Raw genomic sequence first — 21411 nt, forward strand, 5'->3', positions numbered from 1 at the left:
TCAGAGGGACAATCAGGTTCCCTGACCAAGGCTCTTCTCCCCCGATTGCTCAGTTTGGCCGGGCGGCCAGCTCTAGTGAGAGTGTTGGTGGTTCCAAACTTTAAGAATGATGGAGGCCACCGTGTTCTTGGGGACCTTCAATGCTGCAGAAATGTTTTGGTACCCTTCACCAGATCTGTGCCTCGACACAATCCTGATTCGGAGCTCTACAGACAATTCCTTCGACCTCATGGCTTGGTTTCTACTCTGACATGCACTGTCAACTGTGGGATCTTATATAGACAGGTGTGTGCCTTTCTAAATCATGTCCAATCAATTTAATTTACCACAGGTGAACTCCAATCAAGTTGTAGAAACATCTCAAGGATGATCAATGGAAACAGGATGCACCTGAGCTCAATTCCAAGTCTCATAGCTAAGGGCCTGAATACTTATGTAAATAAGGTATTTCTGTTTTTTATTTTTAATACATTTGCAAACATTTCCCAAAAATTGTTTTGTCATTAGGGGGTATTGTGTGCAGATTTCTGAGAAAAATGTATCAATTTTAGAATAAGGCTGCAATGAAAAAGTCAAAAGGTCTGAATACTTTCCGAATGCACCGTATATCATCATCACAAGTCATCCTCCCTTTAATGTTTTTGCATGATCTGCATGATCCAGCAGTGTCTGATTAATGTTAAATTCTCCCTATTTTGTTCTTATGTTTTTCAGAGAAGCATTAACAACATTGTGGCTGGGGTGCAGCAGTACCAGGGATTACTCAACAACCTCAACAACCTGAGGGATCAGCTCAAAATGGTATTTCAGAATTCAGTCAACAGAGATATTTGATATGTTTGAAGATCCATTTGCCAGACTTTCAACAACACACATGCAGGACCATGCCATAAAATAACAGTTTAGCATAGTGGAATCGGAGATTGGGCAAAATGCATGTAGGCTGAAAGGTACAGTACAGTGGCCTTGCCATCAAAGACATATTCTTTCATTTACATACCTTCCTAGTGAAAAGTTTGGAACAGTTGTCTCACCCGAAAATATTAGCCATGATTGAAGATGGACCTCAGAAATGCACCTATGCATTCTTATATGAAATTGTAGATCGGTACCTTATAAGATCAGACCTGTTGTTTTCCATGAAACCCACTGCTTTACAGATCATTTTCTATACAGATAAAATGTAGTTGTGTAATGCTTTAGGCTCAGTTGATGCAACTGATGTTGATGCAATATTCTAAAGAATTCATGAGGACTTGGTTCTATTGTACAATGGTGTTCAAATTCAAACTGTCAATAAGGAGAGAGAGATATATGGTGCATTGTTTTCTCTGCAGAGACACTTTAGCTCAACATGAGCTGTGTGGATTTAAAGAGTGGGTGAGATTTGCATTCAGCGATGTAGACATTGTGAATGTACTTTTGACAATATGCAGATTGTCACATTCGTCGTATACATAATGAGCGGACCAAGGCGCAGCGTGAGTAGAGTTCCACATATTTATTAAAGTGAACCTTCAAAAAACAACAAAGAATAAACTAATGTGCAGTTCGTAGCGCACATAGCACTAAACCAAAACAAAACAATATCCCACAAACGCAGGTGGGAAAAGGACCACACTAAGTATGATCCCCAATTAGAGGCAACGATAATCAGCTGCCTCCAATTGGGAACCATACTCACACCAACATAGAAATGTTAGACTAGAACACCCCCTAGTCACGCTCCAACCATTTGCACCACAGAGAACCCCAAGGGATCTCTATGGTCAGGGTGTGACAGTACTCCCCCCCCCAAAGGTGCGGACTCCGACTGCAAAACCTGAAGCTGGATGGGGAGGGTTAGGGTGGCGGCTCCGGTGCGGGACGTAGCCCCCGTTCAGACCGCGGATCTGGCTGGAAGGCTCCAGTCATGGCACCGGCGCAGGAAGCTCCTGGCCATGGACCGTCGCTGGAAGCTCCGGACCGCTGACCGTCGCTGGAAGCTCCGGACCGTGAACCGTCGCTGGAAGCTACGGACCGTGTACCGTCGCTGGAAGCTACGGACCGTGAATCGTCGCTGGAAGCTCCGGACTGTGAACCGTCGCTGGAAGCTACGGACCGTGAACCGTCGCTGGAGGTTCCGGACTGTGAACCGTCACTGGAGACTCCGGACTGTACACATGCACTGGAGGACGAGTGCGGGGAGCCGGCACGAACGTACCGGGCTAGGGAGGCGCACTGGAGGCCTGGTGCGTGGAGCCAGCACAGGTGGCACCGGACTGATGACACGCTCTTCAGGGCGAGTGCGGGGAGCCAGCAAAGGACGTATCGGGCTGGGGAGGCGCACTGGAGGCCTGGTGTGTGGAGCCGGCACAGGTGGCACCGGACTGATGACACGCTCTTCAGGGCGAGTGCGGGGAGCCGCCACAGGACGTACCGGGCTAGGGAGGCGCACTGGAGGCCTGGTGCATGGAGCCGGCACAGGTTTCATCGGACTGATGACACGCTCTTCAGGGCGAGTGCGAGGAACCGGCACATGACATACCGGGCTGGGAAGGCACTCTTCAGGGCGAATGCGCTGCAGAATACACCTAACCAACATCTCTCTCTGATCTCCCTCCTCCAACAGCTCCATCGACTCCCCGACAGTCTCTGGCTCTCTCCTCGGCTCAACCGACAGCCCCTTGTGCCCCCCCAAAAAAACTATCTTGGGGTTTCTGTGGCCACGGACCCCGGTGTCGTCGCTGGCCTCCTATACTCCTTGGCGACTCCCGCCAAGGAAGGGTCTCGCATCCACCCATTATTTCCTCCCATGTCCAGCTCTCCTTTACCTCCATGGTACGCTGCTTGGTCCTGTAGTGGTGGGATATTCTGTCACATTCGTCGTAAACATAATGAGCGGACCAAGGCGCAGTGTGAATAGAGTTCCACATATTTATTAAAGTGAACCTTCAAAAAACAACAAAGAATAAACTAACGTGCAGTTCGTAGCGCACATAGCACTAAACCAAAACAAAACAATATCCCACAAATGCAGGTGGGAAAAGGACCACACTAAGTATGATCTCCAATTAGAGGCAACGATAATCAGCTGCCTCCAACTGGGAACCATACTCACACCAACATAGAAATATTAGACTAGAACACCCCCTAGTCACGCTCTGACCATTTGCACCACAGAGAACCCCAAGGGATCTCTATGGTCAGGGCGTGACACAGATGTAATTTAATGAGGATGTTTTTGTGCAAAGGACATTGGACAGACATTTTCGACAATGCTGTGAAATTGAAAAGGCCAGCACTGACTTCCTAAGAAACTGACTTAACACAACATATGGTATAAACAGAAAGAGCAAGCTAGTTGAATTCCCTGTTTTTAATCTTATACAGTAAACACCACAGGATATAATCATTCTTGAAGGCATTGATCCATTAGAAATTAAGTGTGTGTTGAAACACCTAGTTCTTTCAGGACAATTGGACTTGGCATTGTGTTGTGTGACAAAACAGCACATTTTAGAGTGGCCTTTTATTGTCCCCAGCACAAGGTGTACCTGTGTAATTATCATGCTTTTTAATCAGCTTCTTAATATGCCACCTGTCAGGTGAATGGATTATCTTGGCAAAGGAAAAATGCTCACTAACAGGGATGGTAACATATTTGTCCACAAAATTTGAGAGAAATTAGCTTTTTGTGCTTATGGAATATTTCTGGGATTGTCACGATCGTCTCTGGGTGAGAGAGAGGACCAAGGCGCAGCGTGTGAGAAACACATCTTCCTTTTATTTTGATGAAGACGTAACACGAAACGAAACACTCTTACAACAAAACTAACAAAACAAAAGACTGTGAAGCTATAAACGAAAGTGCACACACAAGCTACTAACGTTCAACATAGACAAATACCCACAATCACCTAAAGCCCATGGCTGCCTTAAATATGGCTCCCAATCAGAGACAACAATAAACAGCTGTCTCTGATTGAGAACCAAACCAGGCAACCATAGACTTTCCTAAACCTCTCTACTGAACCCAAACCCATACACTCAACAAAAACCCCCTATACAATACAACCACCCAAATACGAGACAAAACACAAAACATCTCCCCTGTCACACCCTGACCTAACTAAAAAATACAGAAAACAAAGAATACTAAGGCCAGGGCGTGACAGGGATATTTTATGCGCATGCCTACAGGACATTTTTGAAAAAGCCTAATCAGAATAAAACATTGTGACTGGTTGTGTTTATGCCACATACTGTATAAAAGGTAAATCATTTTACAAATTAAATTATACATATTTAGTCAATATTGAAGTGTTAGGTTCTAGGTGAGCGAGGAAAAACTGCTTGATTGAAGAGGAGGCAAGAGAGCGGGGTTAAGCTTTTCTGAGTAACTGGGCCTGCCTCGAGTTGCTGTGGCCACATTATTATAGGACAACTTGGGAGCAGTGGTGTAAAGTACTTAAGTAAAACTCCTTTAAAGTATTTTTGGGGGGTGTCTGTACTTTACTTAACTGTTTATATTTTTGACAACTTTTACATTTACTTCACTACATTCCTGAAGAAAATGATGTACTTTTGACTCAATACATTTTCCCTGACACCCAAAAGTACTCATTACATTTTGAATGCTTAGCAGGACAGGAAAATGGTTCAACTCACGCAATAATCAAGAGATTATCCCTGTTCATCCCTACTGGTAATCATGCAGACTAACAAAACACAAATGCTTTGTTTGTAAATGATGTCTGAGTGTTGTAGTGTGCCCCTGGCTATCTGTAAATGATGTCTGAGTGTTGTAGTGTGCCCCTGGCTATCTGTAAATGATGTCTGAGTGTTGTAGTGTGCCCCTGGCTATCTGTAAATGATGTCTGAGTGTTGTAGTGTGCCCCTGGCTATCTGTAAATGATGTCTGAGTGTTGTAGTGTGCCCCTGGCTATCTGTAAATGATGTCTGAGTGTTGTAGTGTGCCCCTGGCTATCTGTAAATGATGTCTGAGTGTTGTAGTGTGCCCCTGGCTATCTGTAAATGATGTCTGAGTGTTGTAGTGTGCCCCTGGCTATCTGTAAATGATGTCTGAGTGTTGTAGTGTGCCCCTGGCTATCTGTAAATGATGTCTGAGTGTTGTAGTGTGCCCCTGGCTATCTGTAAATGATGTCTGAGTGTTGTAGTGTGCCCCTGGCTATCTGTAAATGATGTCTGAGTGTTGTAGTGTGCCCCTGGCTATCTGTAAATGATGTCTGAGTGTTGTAGTGTGCCCCTGGCTATCTGTAAATGATGTCTGAGTGTTGTAGTGTGCCCCTGGCTATCTGTAAATGATGTCTGAGTGTTGTAGTGTGCCCCTGGCTATCTGTAAATGATGTCTGAGTGTTGTAGTGTGCCCCTGGCTATCTGTAAATGATGTCTGAGTGTTGTAGTGTGCCCCTGGCTATCTGTAAATGATGTCTGAGTGTTGTAGTGTGCCCCTGGCTATCTGTAAATGATGTCTGAGTGTTGTAGTGTGCCCCTGGCTATCTGTAAATGATGTCTGAGTGTTGTAGTGTGCCCCTGGCTATCTGTAAATGATGTCTGAGTGTTGTAGTGTGCCCCTGGCTATCTGTAAATGATGTCTGAGTGTTGTAGTGTGCCCCTGGCTATCTGTAAATGATGTCTGAGTGTTGTAGTGTGCCCCTGGCTATCTGTAAATGATGTCTGAGTGTTGTAGTGTGCCCCTGGCTATCTGTAAATGATGTCTGAGTGTTGTAGTGTGCCCCTGGCTATCTGTAAATGATGTCTGAGTGTTGTAGTGTGCCCCTGGCTATCTGTAAATGATGTCTGAGTGTTGTAGTGTGCCCCTGGCTATCTGTAAATGATGTCTGAGTGTTGTAGTGTGCCCCTGGCTATCTGTAAATGATGTCTGAGTGTTGTAGTGTGCCCCTGGCTATCTGTAAATGATGTCTGAGTGTTGTAGTGTGCCCCTGGCTATCTGTAAATGATGTCTGAGTGTTGTAGTGTGCCCCTGGCTATCTGTAAATGATGTCTGAGTGTTGTAGTGTGCCCCTGGCTATCTGTAAATGATGTCTGAGTGTTGTAGTGTGCCCCTGGCTATCTGTAAATGATGTCTGAGTGTTGTAGTGTGCCCCTGGCTATCTGTAAATGATGTCTGAGTGTTGTAGTGTGCCCCTGGCTATCTGTAAATGATGTCTGAGTGTTGTAGTGTGCCCCTGGCTATCTGTAAATGATGTCTGAGTGTTGTAGTGTGCCCCTGGCTATCTGTAAATGATGTCTGAGTGTTGTAGTGTGCCCCTGGCTATCTGTAAATGATGTCTGAGTGTTGTAGTGTGCCCCTGGCTATCTGTAAATGATGTCTGAGTGTTGTAGTGTGCCCCTGGCTATCTGTAAATGATGTCTGAGTGTTGTAGTGTGCCCCTGGCTATCTGTAAATGATGTCTGAGTGTTGTAGTGTGCCCCTGGCTATCTGTAAATGATGTCTGAGTGTTGTAGTGTGCCCCTGGCTATCTGTAAATGATGTCTGAGTGTTGTAGTGTGCCCCTGGCTATCTGTAAATGATGTCTGAGTGTTGTAGTGTGCCCCTGGCTATCTGTAAATGATGTCTGAGTGTTGTAGTGTGCCCCTGGCTATCTGTAAATGATGTCTGAGTGTTGTAGTGTGCCCCTGGCTATCTGTAAATGATGTCTGAGTGTTGTAGTGTGCCCCTGGCTATCTGTAAATGATGTCTGAGTGTTGTAGTGTGCCCCTGGCTATCTGTAAATGATGTCTGAGTGTTGTAGTGTGCCCCTGGCTATCTGTAAATGATGTCTGAGTGTTGTAGTGTGCCCCTGGCTATCTGTAAATGATGTCTGAGTGTTGTAGTGTGCCCCTGGCTATCTGTAAATGATGTCTGAGTGTTGTAGTGTGCCCCTGGCTATCTGTAAATGATGTCTGGGTGTTGTAGTGTGCCCCTGGCTATCTGTAAATGATGTCTGAGTGTTGTAGTGTGCCCCTGGCTATCTGTAAATGATGTCTGAGTGTTGTAGTGTGCCCCTGGCTATCTGTAAATGATGTCTGAGTGTTGTAGTGTGCCCCTGGCTATCTGTAAATGATGTCTGAGTGTTGTAGTGTGCCCCTGGCTATCTGTAAATGATGTCTGAGTGTTGTAGTGTGCCCCTGGCTATCTGTAAATGATGTCTGAGTGTTGTAGTGTGCCCCTGGCTATCTGTAAATGATGTCTGAGTGTTGTAGTGTGCCCCTGGCTATCTGTAAATGATGTCTGAGTGTTGTAGTGTGCCCCTGGCTATCTGTAAATGATGTCTGAGTGTTGTAGTGTGCCCCTGGCTATCTGTAAATGATGTCTGAGTGTTGTAGTGTGCCCCTGGCTATCTGTAAATGATGTCTGAGTGTTGTAGTGTGCCCCTGGCTATCTGTAAATTATGTCTGAGTGTTGTAGTGTGCCCCTGGCTATCTGTAAATTATGTCTGAGTGTTGTAGTGTGCCCCTGGCTATCTGTAAATGATATCTGAGTGTTGTAGTGTGCCCCTGGCTATCTGTAAATGATGTCTGAGTGTTGTAGTGTGCCCCTGGCTATCTGTAAATGATGTCTGAGTGTTGTAGTGTGCCCCTGGCTATCTGTAAATGATGTCTGAGTGTTGTAGTGTGCCCCTGGCTATCTGTAAATGATGTCTGAGTGTTGTAGTGTGCCCCTGGCTATCTGTAATGATGTCTGAGTGTTGTAGTGTGCCCCTGGCTATCTGTAAATGATGTCTGAGTGTTGTAGTGTGCCCCTGGCTATCTGTAAATGATGTCTGAGTGTTGTAGTGTGCCCCTGGCTATCTGTAAATGATGTCTGAGTGTTGTAGTGTGCCCCTGGCTATCTGTAAATGATGTCTGAGTGTTGTAGTGTGCCCCTGGCTATCTGTAAATGATGTCTGAGTGTTGTAGTGTGCCCCTGGCTATCTGTAAATGATGTCTGAGTGTTGTAGTGTGCCCCTGGCTATCTGTAAATGATGTCTGAGTGTTGTAGTGTGCCCCTGGCTATCTGTAATGATGTCTGAGTGTTGTAGTGTGCCCCTGGCTATCTGTAAATGATGTCTGAGTGTTGTAGTGTGCCCCTGGCTATCTGTAATGATGTCTGAGTGTTGTAGTGTGCCCCTGGCTATCTGTAAATGATGTCTGAGTGTTGTAGTGTGCCCCTGGCTATCTGTAAATGATGTCTGAGTGTTGTAGTGTGCCCCTGGCTATCTGTAAATGATGTCTGAGTGTTGTAGTGTGCCCCTGGCTATCTGTAAATGATGTCTGAGTGTTGTAGTGTGCCCCTGGCTATCTGTAAATGATGTCTGAGTGTTGTAGTGTGCCCCTGGCTATCTGTAAATGATGTCTGAGTGTTGTAGTGTGCCCCTGGCTATCTGTAAATGATGTCTGAGTGTTGTAGTGTGCCCCTGGCTATCTGTAAATGATGTCTGAGTGTTGTAGTGTGCCCCTGGCTATCTGTAAATGATGTCTGAGTGTTGTAGTGTGCCCCTGGCTATCTGTAAATGATGTCTGGGTGTTGTAGTGTGCCCCTGGCTATCTGTAAATGATGTCTGAGTGTTGTAGTGTGCCCCTGGCTATCTGTAAATGATGTCTGAGTGTTGTAGTGTGCCCCTGGCTATCTGTAAATGATGTCTGAGTGTTGTAGTGTGCCCCTGGCTATCTGTAAATGATGTCTGAGTGTTGTAGTGTGCCCCTGGCTATCTGTAAATGATGTCTGAGTGTTGTAGTGTGCCCCTGGCTATCTGTAAATGATGTCTGAGTGTTGTAGTGTGCCCCTGGCTATCTGTAAATGATGTCTGAGTGTTGTAGTGTGCCCCTGGCTATCTGTAAATGATGTCTGAGTGTTGTAGTGTGCCCCTGGCTATCTGTAAATGATGTCTGAGTGTTGTAGTGTGCCCCTGGCTATCTGTAAATGATGTCTGAGTGTTGTAGTGTGCCCCTGGCTATCTGTAAATGATGTCTGAGTGTTGTAGTGTGCCCCTGGCTATCTGTAAATTATGTCTGAGTGTTGTAGTGTGCCCCTGGCTATCTGTAAATGATATCTGAGTGTTGTAGTGTGCCCCTGGCTATCTGTAAATGATATCTGAGTGTTGTAGTGTGCCCCTGGCTATCTGTAAATGATGTCTGAGTGTTGTAGTGTGCCCCTGGCTATCTGTAAATGATGTCTGAGTGTTGTAGTGTGCCCCTGGCTATCTGTAAATGATGTCTGAGTGTTGTAGTGTGCCCCTGGCTATCTGTAATGATGTCTGAGTGTTGTAGTGTGCCCCTGGCTATCTGTAAATGATGTCTGAGTGTTGTAGTGTGCCCCTGGCTATCTGTAAATGATGTCTGAGTGTTGTAGTGTGCCCCTGGCTATCTGTAAATGATGTCTGAGTGTTGTAGTGTGCCCCTGGCTATCTGTAAATGATGTCTGAGTGTTGTAGTGTGCCCCTGGCTATCTGTAAATGATGTCTGAGTGTTGTAGTGTGCCCCTGGCTATCTGTAAATGATGTCTGAGTGTTGTAGTGTGCCCCTGGCTATCTGTAAATGATGTCTGAGTGTTGTAGTGTGCCCCTGGCTATCTGTAATGATGTCTGAGTGTTGTAGTGTGCCCCTGGCTATCTGTAAATGATGTCTGAGTGTTGTAGTGTGCCCCTGGCTATCTGTAATGATGTCTGAGTGTTGTAGTGTGCCCCTGGCTATCTGTAATGATGTCTGAGTGTTGTAGTGTGCCCCTGGCTATCTGTAATGATGTCTGAGTGTTGTAGTGTGCCCCTGGCTATCTGTAATGATGTCTGAGTGTTGTAGTGTGCCCCTGGCTATCTGTAAATGATGTCTGAGTGTTGTAGTGTGCCCCTGGCTATCTGTAAATGATGTCTGAGTGTTGTAGTGTGCCCCTGGCTATCTGTAAATGATGTCTGAGTGTTGTAGTGTGCCCCTGGCTATCTGTAAATGATGTCTGAGTGTTGTAGTGTGCCCCTGGCTATCTGTAAATGATGTCTGAGTGTTGTAGTGTGCCCCTGGCTATCTGTAAATGATGTCTGAGTGTTGTAGTGTGCCCCTGGCTATCTGTAAATGATGTCTGAGTGTTGTAGTGTGCCCCTGGCTATCTGTAAATGATGTCTGAGTGTTGTAGTGTGCCCCTGGCTATCTGTAATGATGTCTGAGTGTTGTAGTGTGCCCCTGGCTATCTGTAAATGATGTCTGAGTGTTGTAGTGTGCCCCTGGCTATCTGTAAATGATGTCTGAGTGTTGTAGTGTGCCCCTGGCTATCTGTAAATGATGTCTGAGTGTTGTAGTGTGCCCCTGGCTATCTGTAAATGATGTCTGAGTGTTGTAGTGTGCCCCTGGCTATCTGTAAATGATGTCTGAGTGTTGTAGTGTGCCCCTGGCTATCTGTAAATGATGTCTGAGTGTTGTAGTGTGCCCCTGGCTATCTGTAAATGATGTCTGAGTGTTGTAGTGTGCCCCTGGCTATCTGTAAATGATGTCTGAGTGTTGTAGTGTGCCCCTGGCTATCTGTAAATGATGTCTGAGTGTTGTAGTGTGCCCCTGGCTATCTGTAAATGATGTCTGAGTGTTGTAGTGTGCCCCTGGCTATCTGTAAATGATGTCTGAGTGTTGTAGTGTGCCCCTGGCTATCTGTAAATGATGTCTGAGTGTTGTAATGTGCCCCTGGCTATCTGTAAATGATGTCTGAGTGTTGTAGTGTGCCCCTGGCTATCTGTAAATGATGTCTGAGTGTTGTAGTGTGCCCCTGGCTATCTGTAAATGATGTCTGAGTGTTGTAGTGTGCCCCTGGCTATCTGTAAATGATGTCTGAGTGTTGTAGTGTTCCCCTGGCTATCTGTAAATGATGTCTGAGTGTTGTAGTGTGCCCCTGGCTATCTGTAAATGATGTCTGAGTGTTGTAGTGTGCCCCTGGCTATCTGTAAATGATGTCTGAGTGTTGTAGTGTGCCCCTGGCTATCTGTAAATGATGTCTGAGTGTTGTAGTGTGCCCCTGGCTATCTGTAAATGATGTCTGAGTGTTGTAGTGTGCCCCTGGCTATCTGTAAATGATGTCTGAGTGTTGTAGTGTGCCCCTGGCTATCTGTAAATGATGTCTGAGTGTTGTAGTGTGCCCCTGGCTATCTGTAATGATGTCTGAGTGTTGTAGTGTGCCCCTGGCTATCTGTAAATGATGTCTGAGTGTTGTAGTGTGCCCCTGGCTATCTGTAAATGATGTCTGAGTGTTGTAGTGTGCCCCTGGCTATCTGTAAATGATGTCTGAGTGTTGTAGTGTGCCCCTGGCTATCTGTAAATGATGTCTGAGTGTTGTAGTGTGCCCCTGGCTATCTGTAAATGATGTCTGAGTGTTGTAGTGTGCCCCTGGCTATCTGTAAATGATGTCTGAGTGTTGTAGTGTGCCCCTGGCTATCTGTAATGATGTCTGAGTGTTGTAGTGTGCCCCTGGCTATCTGTAAATGATGTCTGAGTGTTGTAGTGTGCCCCTGGCTATCTGTAATGATGTCTGAGTGTTGTAGTGTGCCCCTGGCTATCTGTAAATGATGTCTGAGTGTTGTAGTGTGCCCCTGGCTATCTGTAAATGATGTCTGAGTGTTGTAGTGTGCCCCTGGCTATCTGTAAATGATGTCTGAGTGTTGTAGTGTGCCCCTGGCTATCTGTAAATGATGTCTGAGTGTTGTAGTGTGCCCCTGGCTATCTGTAAATGATGTCTGAGTGTTGTAGTGTGCCCCTGGCTATCTGTAAATGATGTCTGAGTGTTGTAGTGTGCCCCTGGCTATCTGTAAATGATGTCTGAGTGTTGTAGTGTGCCCCTGGCTATCTGTAAATGATGTCTGAGTGTTGTAGTGTGCCCCTGGCTATCTGTAATGATGTCTGAGTGTTGTAGTGTGCCCCTGGCTATCTGTAAATGATGTCTGAGTGTTGTAGTGTGCCCCTGGCTATCTGTAATGATGTCTGAGTGTTGTAGTGTGCCCCTGGCTATCTGTAAATGATGTCTGAGTGTTGTAGTGTGCCCCTGGCTATCTGTAAATGATGTCTGAGTGTTGTAGTGTGCCCCTGGCTATCTGTAAATGATGTCTGAGTGTTGTAGTGTGCCCCTGGCTATCTGTAAATGATGTCTGAGTGTTGTAGTGTGCCCCTGGCTATCTGTAAATGATGTCTGAGTGTTGTAGTGTGCCCCTGGCTATCTGTAAATGATGTCTGAGTGTTGTAGTGTGCCCCTGGCTATCTGTAAATGATGTCTGAGTGTTGTAGTGTGTCCCTGGCTATCTGTAAATGATGTCTGAGTGTTGTAGTGTGCCCCTGGCTATCTGTAAATGATGTCTGAGTGTTGTAGTGTGCCCCTGGCTATCTGTAAATGATGTCTGAGTGTTGTAGTGTGCCCCTGGCTATCTGTAATGATGTCTGAGTGTTGTAGTGTGCCCCTGGCTATCTGTAAATGATGTCTGAGTGTTGTAGTGTGCCCCTGGCTATCTGTAAATGATGTCTGAGTGTTGTAGTGTGCCCCTGGCTATCTGTAAATGATGTCTGAGTGTTGTAGTGTGCCCCTGGCTATCTGTAAATGATGTCTGAGTGTTGTAGTGTGCCCCTGGCTATCTGTAAATGATGTCTGAGTGTTGTAGTGTGCCCCTGGCTATCTGTAAATGATGTCTGAGTGTTGTAGTGTGCCCCTGGCTATCTGTAAATGATGTCTGAGTGTTGTAATGTGCCCCTGGCTATCTGTAAATGATGTCTGAGTGTTGTAATGTGCCCCTGGCTATCTGTAAATGATGTCTGAGTGTTGTAGTGTGCCCCTGGCTATCTGTAAATGATGTCTGAGTGTTCTAGTGTGCCCCTGGCTATCTGTAAATGATGTCTGAGTGTTGTAGTGTGCCCCTGGCTATCTGTAAATGATGTCTGAGTGTTGTAATGTGCCCCTGGCTATCTGTAAATGATGTCTGAGTGTTGTAGTGTGCCCCTGGCTATCTGTAAATGATGTCTGAGTGTTGTAGTGTGCCCCTGGCTATCTGTAAATGATGTCTGAGTGTTGTAGTGTGCCCCTGGCTATCTGTAAATGATGTCTGAGTGTTGTAGTGTGCCCCTGGCTATCTGTAAAAAAATAAAAAATAATTGTGTCGTCTGGTTAGCTGAAAATAATATTACCCCCAAATCAGACTCGAACCTCTGTCCAGCAACTGTCAAGCCAACATCTTAACCATTATGCCAAGAGGGCTGCACCTCTTGAAAAGGTTGCTCAGTATTGTGTTATGGTCTGTGCAATATTAAATACAGCTTTTTATTTTTACTGGCTCTTATGTAAGCCTTTCTAAAGACTTCCGAACTGGCAGCGGACATGCTCAAGCTTGAATTAACATAACTCGGTTCTACCCCCCCTGGGTGTACGTTTTGGCTTTTGCCCGAGCACTACACACAGCTGAATCAAATAATGAAAGCTTGATGATGAGTTGGTTATTTGAATCAGCTGTGCAGTGCTAGGGCAAAACACCAAAAGTACACCCAGTGGGGGCAGGACCAAGTTAGGGAAACTCTGGTTTAAACTATCAAGGCATTATGGCTGGGGTTGAGCCATTTCAAGCGATAAACACATTGTTCGTCTCTTCATGTGCGAAATGAGGCCTCTGGTTCTCAATGACCAGAGGGGAAAATCAAAGAAGTAAATAAAAGAAAGAGATGAAAGATCACAATTAGATTGATTAGGGAGTCTGGGAAAGACATCAAATTAGTCTGGAAAGATGTAGCTTAGCAACAGGCTTGATTAAGTTGGAGGCACTATTTCCTAAGTGCCTTGCTGCTTTTGATAGGCTTATAGGTGGCTGTGACCTGAGCCAGTGTTATGTATCATTATTCATCAAAAGCACCCACTGTCAAATGAGCCTCTCAGTGTCACACACACAGACAGATTGATTCCAATGTACATTACTTTTTGGGGGGGGATATAAGGTTGTATTTTTTATTCACACTCAGTAGTAGGACGTACGACTAATTCATGATTTAATTGCAAACACTGTTACCACATCTACATACATGCACTCATCAACTCTATGTTGTAAGAGCATAATATGATGAAGAGCTAAAATAACCTAGTTCATTTGACCAAATATAATATTACCCTCACAATACACAGACAGCACATAATCCACCCATACACTGAACTACAACATAGGAGCATCAGACAACCATAGGATCATGTGTGTACCTTAGGTTAATGTAAGGCAGGATCATGATGCCCAGGCTTGGTTGTGCCGTTAAGGCAGTGGCCTCCGGGACATATCCTATTGTATTTCCCCCTGCCTGCATGGGATTGAATCCCGGCCCTACTGTCCTTTCTCCACACTGTATCTCCTGTCTATTTCTCCTTCATTTCATGCCTCTAGTCCAGGGATGGGCAACTGGCCCGCTCTGATTGCATGTGTGGGTGTGGCTTGCCACTGAAGCCCCTCATGATGAGTTCAGATTTTTTGTGGCCCGCACCCTCATCAAAGTTGCCCATCCCTGATCTAGTCTATATCCATAAAACATGGAAATAGACTACTTCTTCAAACTTCGGTTTAGATTATTTAGTAGGCAGGTTGACAGAACAGGTTTGCCATTACGTCAAACTCCTTAACCGGCATCTACAGAGCTCCCCATCTGACCTTTCTGCGTTCTACTTGGTTCGACAACAGAACAGCCTGTACAGTTTTCCCCGACATCCTCTTCTCCAGTTCTCCCTCAGGTCCCACCTGACAAAACTGGATGCAGCTGTCAATCAAGTGTTTTTTCGTGGTCAGACGGTATGAAATCAACATGCTTCTAGCTATTCATCTTTTTTGCATGTGTCTCCTTCACACAGATGTTACAGCAGTTCAAGGGCACGTCTGTAGATGGGTAAACATTTTTGCAGCATATGTTGCATAGGCATTTAGTTTTTTTGTGAGGTACACAAATGTTTTGCTGCATCAACCTTGCCGCATCAACCGTCTGTCAGTTCAACTGCTTTTAAAAATGTGGGAGCACTGAAAAATGTATGCCGCTCAGTAACACAATCTCATCAAAGTGATCCAACGATGCACCTACAGTATCTTGTCTTACTGCTCGATGTGATCTTTCATTTTTAATGTCATAATGCAACGTTGACTGCAAACACTATCCCAAAATGGTAAACAACCTGAGCACAATAGTCTGTTCCCGTTTGGGAGCCCTAGCTATGCAGTATTTACCATACCCATCTCCAGATGAGAGTGGAAGCCTGGGCAAACCTTGTACAAACACTTTGACAAGATACAGTACATAGGAATACCATTCTCAGAGGATCGAGGCGAGAGCTGATTTGTTGTGTCACGTGGAGAGGCACTTGAACAGACCTTGTGGGGGTGAGAGATGAGAGGACTCCAGTCTGCAGTGACGAAAGACAAGTGGCTTCACAGAGAGAGAGAAGGGTTCCTAACTCGCTCAGTGGCTTGAGAAGTAGTCCCTGGCATTTGCCTGCCCTAAAACCATTCTCATCACAAGTGCTATTTCTGTGGAGAGTGCACAGACACGCAGGCAGGAGGGAATGCAACAGGCAGCCCATTTCAGTTCATTTAATAATCATCAGATGAGAGGACCTGAGCCCTGGATATGAGGTCATTCTAAACCAATCTGAACTTAAAACCCTAGACTCTTATCTATGTTATCTTACTAACTTATATGTTATGCATCGCTTTCATGCCTCAATATTTTAAGGAATTAATATTAGTCGAGGCAGTGAACATCATGGGATTGAAATGATGCCTGAGGAAAAAGACTTGTCCGTATTCATGTCAATCAAGCCGGGTCGGTGTGTATTATGTGACGTCTGGGGGCCTTTCTTTAAGTATGATGGTTGTCCTTGACAAAACTGCTCTGCTCACCGACCTGCCTTGATTGACATCAACACTAGCCCTGAGCAACTCAGAGACAGAACAAGCCAGAGCCAGCCAAACAACTTTGGACTTGGCTGCCATCTGCTGTTCATATTTGAAACATTCAATGATTCCTAATGTATTTGAATACAGCAAGTAACCTGGAGGTTGGTGCAAGTTATTCATGTGACCTCAATTGAGCCAAATCATGGGAGATTTACATGTCAATATTGATAATTCCATTTCTGTGGCAAAGTCTCTGAGTTAGCCTATGTACTAGAATAATACTAAGGACAATTAAGCCATTGATTCTAATAACAGAAGCATTAACCCTTCATATCATGAATGCATGTTAACATCAGCTATCTATGGATCAATGAATGTATGAATGTGTAGTGACCTTTGTGTCTGGATGTTAGCATGGATTAAAAATACTCTGTAATTTCTATTCTCTGAGACAATGCACAGCCGGCGAATAACTGAATGCAAAGTTGAATTGTTATTGATTTAATTAAACCTTTATTTCAAATCAAATTGTACTTGTCACATGCGCCAAATTCAACAGATATAGACCTTACTGTGAAGTGCTTAGTTACAAGCACCTTAACCAACAATGCAGTTCAAGAAATAGAGTTAAGAAAATATTTACTAAATAAACGAAAGTTTTAAAAAATTATAAAAAGGAACACAATAAAATGACATAACAATAACAAGGCTATATACAGGTGATACCGGTACAGAGTCAATGTGCGGGTGTACAGGTTAGTCCAGGTAATTTGTAGGGGGGGTGGGTGCATTTGATCAAATGGTGGCCTTTTGGAACTAGACTTGGTGCTCCGGTACCGCTTGCTGTGCAGAAGCAGAGAGAACAGTCTATGACTTGGGTGACTGGAGTCTTTGAACATTTTTTGTGCCTTCCTCTGACACCACCTAGTATATAGGGGCGGCAGGTAGCCTAATGGTTAGAGCGTTGGACTTGTAACCGAAAGGTTGCAAGATTGAATCCCTGAGCTGACAAGGTAAAAATCTGGCGTTCTGACCCTGAACAAGGCAATTAATCCACTGTTCCTAGGCCGTCATTGAAAATAAGAATTTGTTCTTAACTGACTTGCCTAGTTAAATAAAGGTAAAAAAAATAAATAGGTCCTTGATGGCTGGAAGGTTGGCCCAAGTGATGTATTGGGCTGTATGCACTACCCTCTGTAGTGCTTTATGCCATAATGTAGTCCACGAATGACAACGTTGAATACTTAATTGTTTATTTTAATTAAACCTGGGGGGATCCCCACCGGATCCTTCATCTGGCCCATTCTCATTCATCTCCTGAATTCTTCTCACATCCATTCAATTGCCTTAATAAATATTCTAAACCCATTTCAATGTCTGGTCCTTAAACTTGTGAACATGATGCAAGCTCCATCATGAGCTGAACATTTAGGGTGCGTTCCTCTGCCCCAGGCATTGTTGACACATGCCAGATCTTACAAATGCCTGGATAGGTATTTTACATTTCAACTAATCACATATGTTATAGCAATCTGTCCGTAGGTGGCACAGTCGACGACGTGGCACGCCACCATAGGTTGATGCATGCAACGTTTGAGCAGGGGAACGTTTCTTTGGCAAATGACAGGAGTTGCAAGGAGTGGTATGTAATAGCTGAACAGAGACAGCAACCAGGCTAGGTTGAATGTGACCTTTTTCAAACAGTCCATTTATATTTTCCAACGGGGCTATACATTTGGGTTAGGTTTTTTTATCGCCTGAGTAGCCTCGTTTCACTGCCAAAAATACAATTAAACCATCTAGTGTTCAGCAAAATAACAACACAATGTCAAATACAGGTATCCTAGTCAAATAATTAACATCCAATCACATTAACCGTTACTCTCTCGCTGGAATTCTACTAACGGTCTGTATGTAGTCAAACGTAGCTGCTGCTCATGTTGGTATCTGTACTGATGGTGCAAAAGCCATGACAGGGAGACATAGTGGAGTGGTAACGCGCGTGCAAGCAGTTGCTCCCGACGCCACTTGGGTACACTGCAGCATCCACTGAGAGGCTCTTGCTGCCAAAGGAATGCCTGACAGCTTGAAAGACGTTTTGGACACTACAATGAAAATGGTTAACTTTGTTAAAGCAAGGCCCCTGAACTCGCGTGTATTTTCTGCACTATGCAATGATATGGGCAGCGACCATCTAACGCTTTTACAACATACAGAAGTGTGCTGGTTATCAGGACAAAGTATTGACAAATTTTTTTAAATTGAGAGACGAGCTTAAAGTTTTCTTCACTGACCATATTTTTCACTTGTCTGACCGCTTGCATGATGACAAGTTTCTCACATGACTGGCCTATCTGGGCGATGTTTTTTTCCGCCTGAATGATCTGAATCTAGGATTACAGGAACTCTCCGCAGCTATAAGGACAACACACAGGTCTTTCCATCATTGTATGATTTTTTTGCGTGGAAATTAACTCAAGCTTACGGACAGTGTCATATGTGATATAGCGAAGCACCTGAGTGAGTTGGGTGCGCAATTATGCAGGTATTTTCCCAAAACGGATGACACAAACAACTGGATTCATAATCCCTTTCATGCCCTACCTCCAGTCCACTTAACAATATCTGAACAAGAGAGCCTCATCGAAATTGCAACAAGCGGTTCTGTGAAAATTGAATTTAATCAGAAGCCATTGCCAGATTTCTGGATTGGGCTGCGCTCAGAGTATCCTGTTTTGGCAAATTATGCTGTTAAGACACTGATACCCTTTGCAACCACGTACCTACGTGAGAGTGGATTCTCAGTCCTCTAGCATGAAAACTAAATACAGGCACAGACTGTGTGTGGGAAATGATTTAAGACTGAGACTCTCGCCAATATAACCCAAAATTTCAGAGTTATGTGCATCCTTTCAAGCACACCCTTCCCATTAACCTGTGGTGAGTTAAATAAGGTTTTATATGTAAGATGGTTAATTAAATAAAGAGCAAAATTATTGATTATTATTAAATTATTATTTGTGCCCTGGACCTATAAGAGCTCTTTGTCACTTCACACGAGCCGGGTTGTGACAAACTCACACTTATTCTTATGTTTAATAAATGTATCGTATAGTGTGTGTGTGGCAGGCTTACAATGATGGCAAAAAAACAACATTTGAGAATGCGCTAACCCTGGTGCTAGAGGCGGTACGCAGCTGGAGGTTGAATGTTTGAAGGGTTACGGGACTATAAAAAGTTTGGGAACCACTGTTTTACACTAATATATGCATTTGTTTATATACTTTTATTGCAATGTTTAATAAAATGTGAGCTTTTCAGGGACCAAAAAAAAAAATCACTAAAAGCCAGGGCCAGGGGCATCATCCACCCCAAAAATCTGAGGGGGCACAAAGTACATGAGGATGGCTGGGGGGTGGTCCGTAAGTTGGAGAATTTATCATTTTTCAAACACCTGAAACAGCTTTTTCCTGGAATCTAAAGCCATAATCATTATGCTTAAAGGGAGACTTCACCGCTAGACACTATTTGGGGTGTTTTTCAAGTCTCCCTACATAATTATGAGTGATGAGAGAGTGTTTCAGACATAATTATTCACTATAGTGAATGTCATACATTGCCACAGATGTTCCTGCATACTGCTGTGTCTCCAGAGCAAATAAACTGTCTTGAATAAAGGATGTCTATTTATTTGCTATATTGAGACTAATCTACTGTTTTATTGAAACATGTTTACTTGCAAACAAATTCAAGTTTAAATGATGCACCAACTCCCTGCATAATTAGTTTTAGTAGTAAGATTGAAGCTAGTTTATTCAAATACATTTCATGAATATCACAATGAATTGATCCAAAAGTTGAAGTCAACACTATTTGTTTCTGACGCAGCTGGAATCATTTAGTCACTTGTCAGTGCACTTGTAAAAAATATTATATAAAACACCATTATATACATATGTACAACAGCTAGCCATATCTAAACCACAATGCAGTTGTGAGCATACTTATCACGGCTCAGGATATGACCCAGATGCACACGGGAGGAGGATAGTACAGTTCTCAGATCATTTAGTAGAAACACGGGGCAGGCAAAGGGCAGGTCGAGGGCAGGCAGACGTTCATGATCAGGTCAGAGTCAGGCAGGTACAGGACGGCAGGCAGGCTCGGGGTCAGGGCAGGCAGAATGGTCAGAACTGGGAAAAACCTGGAAACAGAACTAGAGAAACAGGAATGTGAGAAAGAACACTGGTAAGACCTGACAAGACAAGACGAACTGGCAACAGACAAACAGAGAACACAGGTATAAATACACAGGGGATAATGGGAAGATGACCGACACCTGCATGGGGGTGGAGAGAAGCACAAAGACAGGTGAAACAGATCAGGGTGTGACAATACTAGGCATTCTATATTATACTACAATATCAGTCTAACTGAATATGGATGTTGTTTTGGTTGAATGTTCCAGGCAGGTTCTAGAATGTGTTCTTGTGTTGGGTAATGGCAGCTGGTTTAGCAGGCTTTGGTGCTATGGCGATGTTCTTCACCACCCACTGCTTCGACCGCTTGTAGAAGATTTGTATGTACTGTATGTACTGCAAGTCTCCTGGAAATACATGAAGACTGATCATGAGGATGTGTAAAACACGAAGACTGATCATGAGGATGTGTAACTGTAACCGATGTGAAATGGCTAGCTAGTTAGCGGTGGTGCGCGCTAATAGCGTTTCAGTCGGTGACGTCACTCGCTCTGAGACCTGAAGTAGTTGTTCCCCTTGCTCTGCAATGGCCACTGCTTTTTCGGCGCGATGGGTAACGATGCTTCGTGGGTGACAGTTGTTGATGTGTGGAGAGGGTCCCTGGACGAAAGTTATACCGTTACATAACCATACACTAAAACATGTTCATCTGTAAACAAAAAAGGGTACCGTACTGGTATTTGTTTTGTTACACTCAGAGTCAATGTTGGGGCATTGAGATGGGCTGTTAGCAAAGATGTGAAGAGTTTGAGGGGTGCTTGACTTGTAGACAGTTTAGGGTATTGGTGATTTTGTTTTCTCGAGAGGGTATTGTGATTTCATAAATACCTTTGGCTGTCCTGGCTTGTTTCAAAGTCAGATGATGTTGAGCTTGAGCTTATTCCAGACTGAAAGCTTTCATTCACTGAGTCTACAGGCTCTGTACTACTAAAGTTGGCATCAAGGTCATCATCAGCAGCAGGAGTAGGATACACAGTAGTCAGTGATTAGACAACATTTTACTACTTTGTCCCCATTAATACAAACTCAAACAAGGTACTATATCCACCCCCCCCCCCCCCCCCTCATGTCAATAGATCATACATTCTTTACTTTAGACACAATACCACCCCCAACCATCACCTGTCAGTCAGTCACCCACACCATCCCCTCCTTACTAACAGCTAATTTTCTCCAATTGAGAATTCAAGCCTTGCATGAACAATCAATTAAGCCTCCATAATACAGAGAAAACTACAGTAGAAGTTGTAGCCTACTTGTAAACACACCAACTATGACAACAAGACATGGAGCATGTTTAT

The 21411-nt window shown here is 44.3% G+C and overlaps 1 protein-coding gene across 1 annotated transcript in view; it reads left to right on the plus strand.

The window, feature by feature from the left end:
* The first annotated feature begins 782 nt into the window (after positions 1-782).
* LOC139556101 (solute carrier family 35 member F6-like) overlaps positions 783-21411 on the plus strand; it is a 34349-nt gene continuing 13720 nt past the window's right edge. The window contains exon 1 of the mRNA XM_071369641.1: positions 783-801. The gene's annotated coding sequence lies outside the window, so the exon portion shown is untranslated. The remainder of the gene's footprint in view (positions 802-21411) is intronic.

This window comes from Salvelinus alpinus, chromosome 27 (genome assembly GCF_045679555.1).
Source record: "Salvelinus alpinus chromosome 27, SLU_Salpinus.1, whole genome shotgun sequence".
In the NCBI taxonomy this organism is placed as follows: Eukaryota; Metazoa; Chordata; class Actinopteri; order Salmoniformes; family Salmonidae; genus Salvelinus; species Salvelinus alpinus.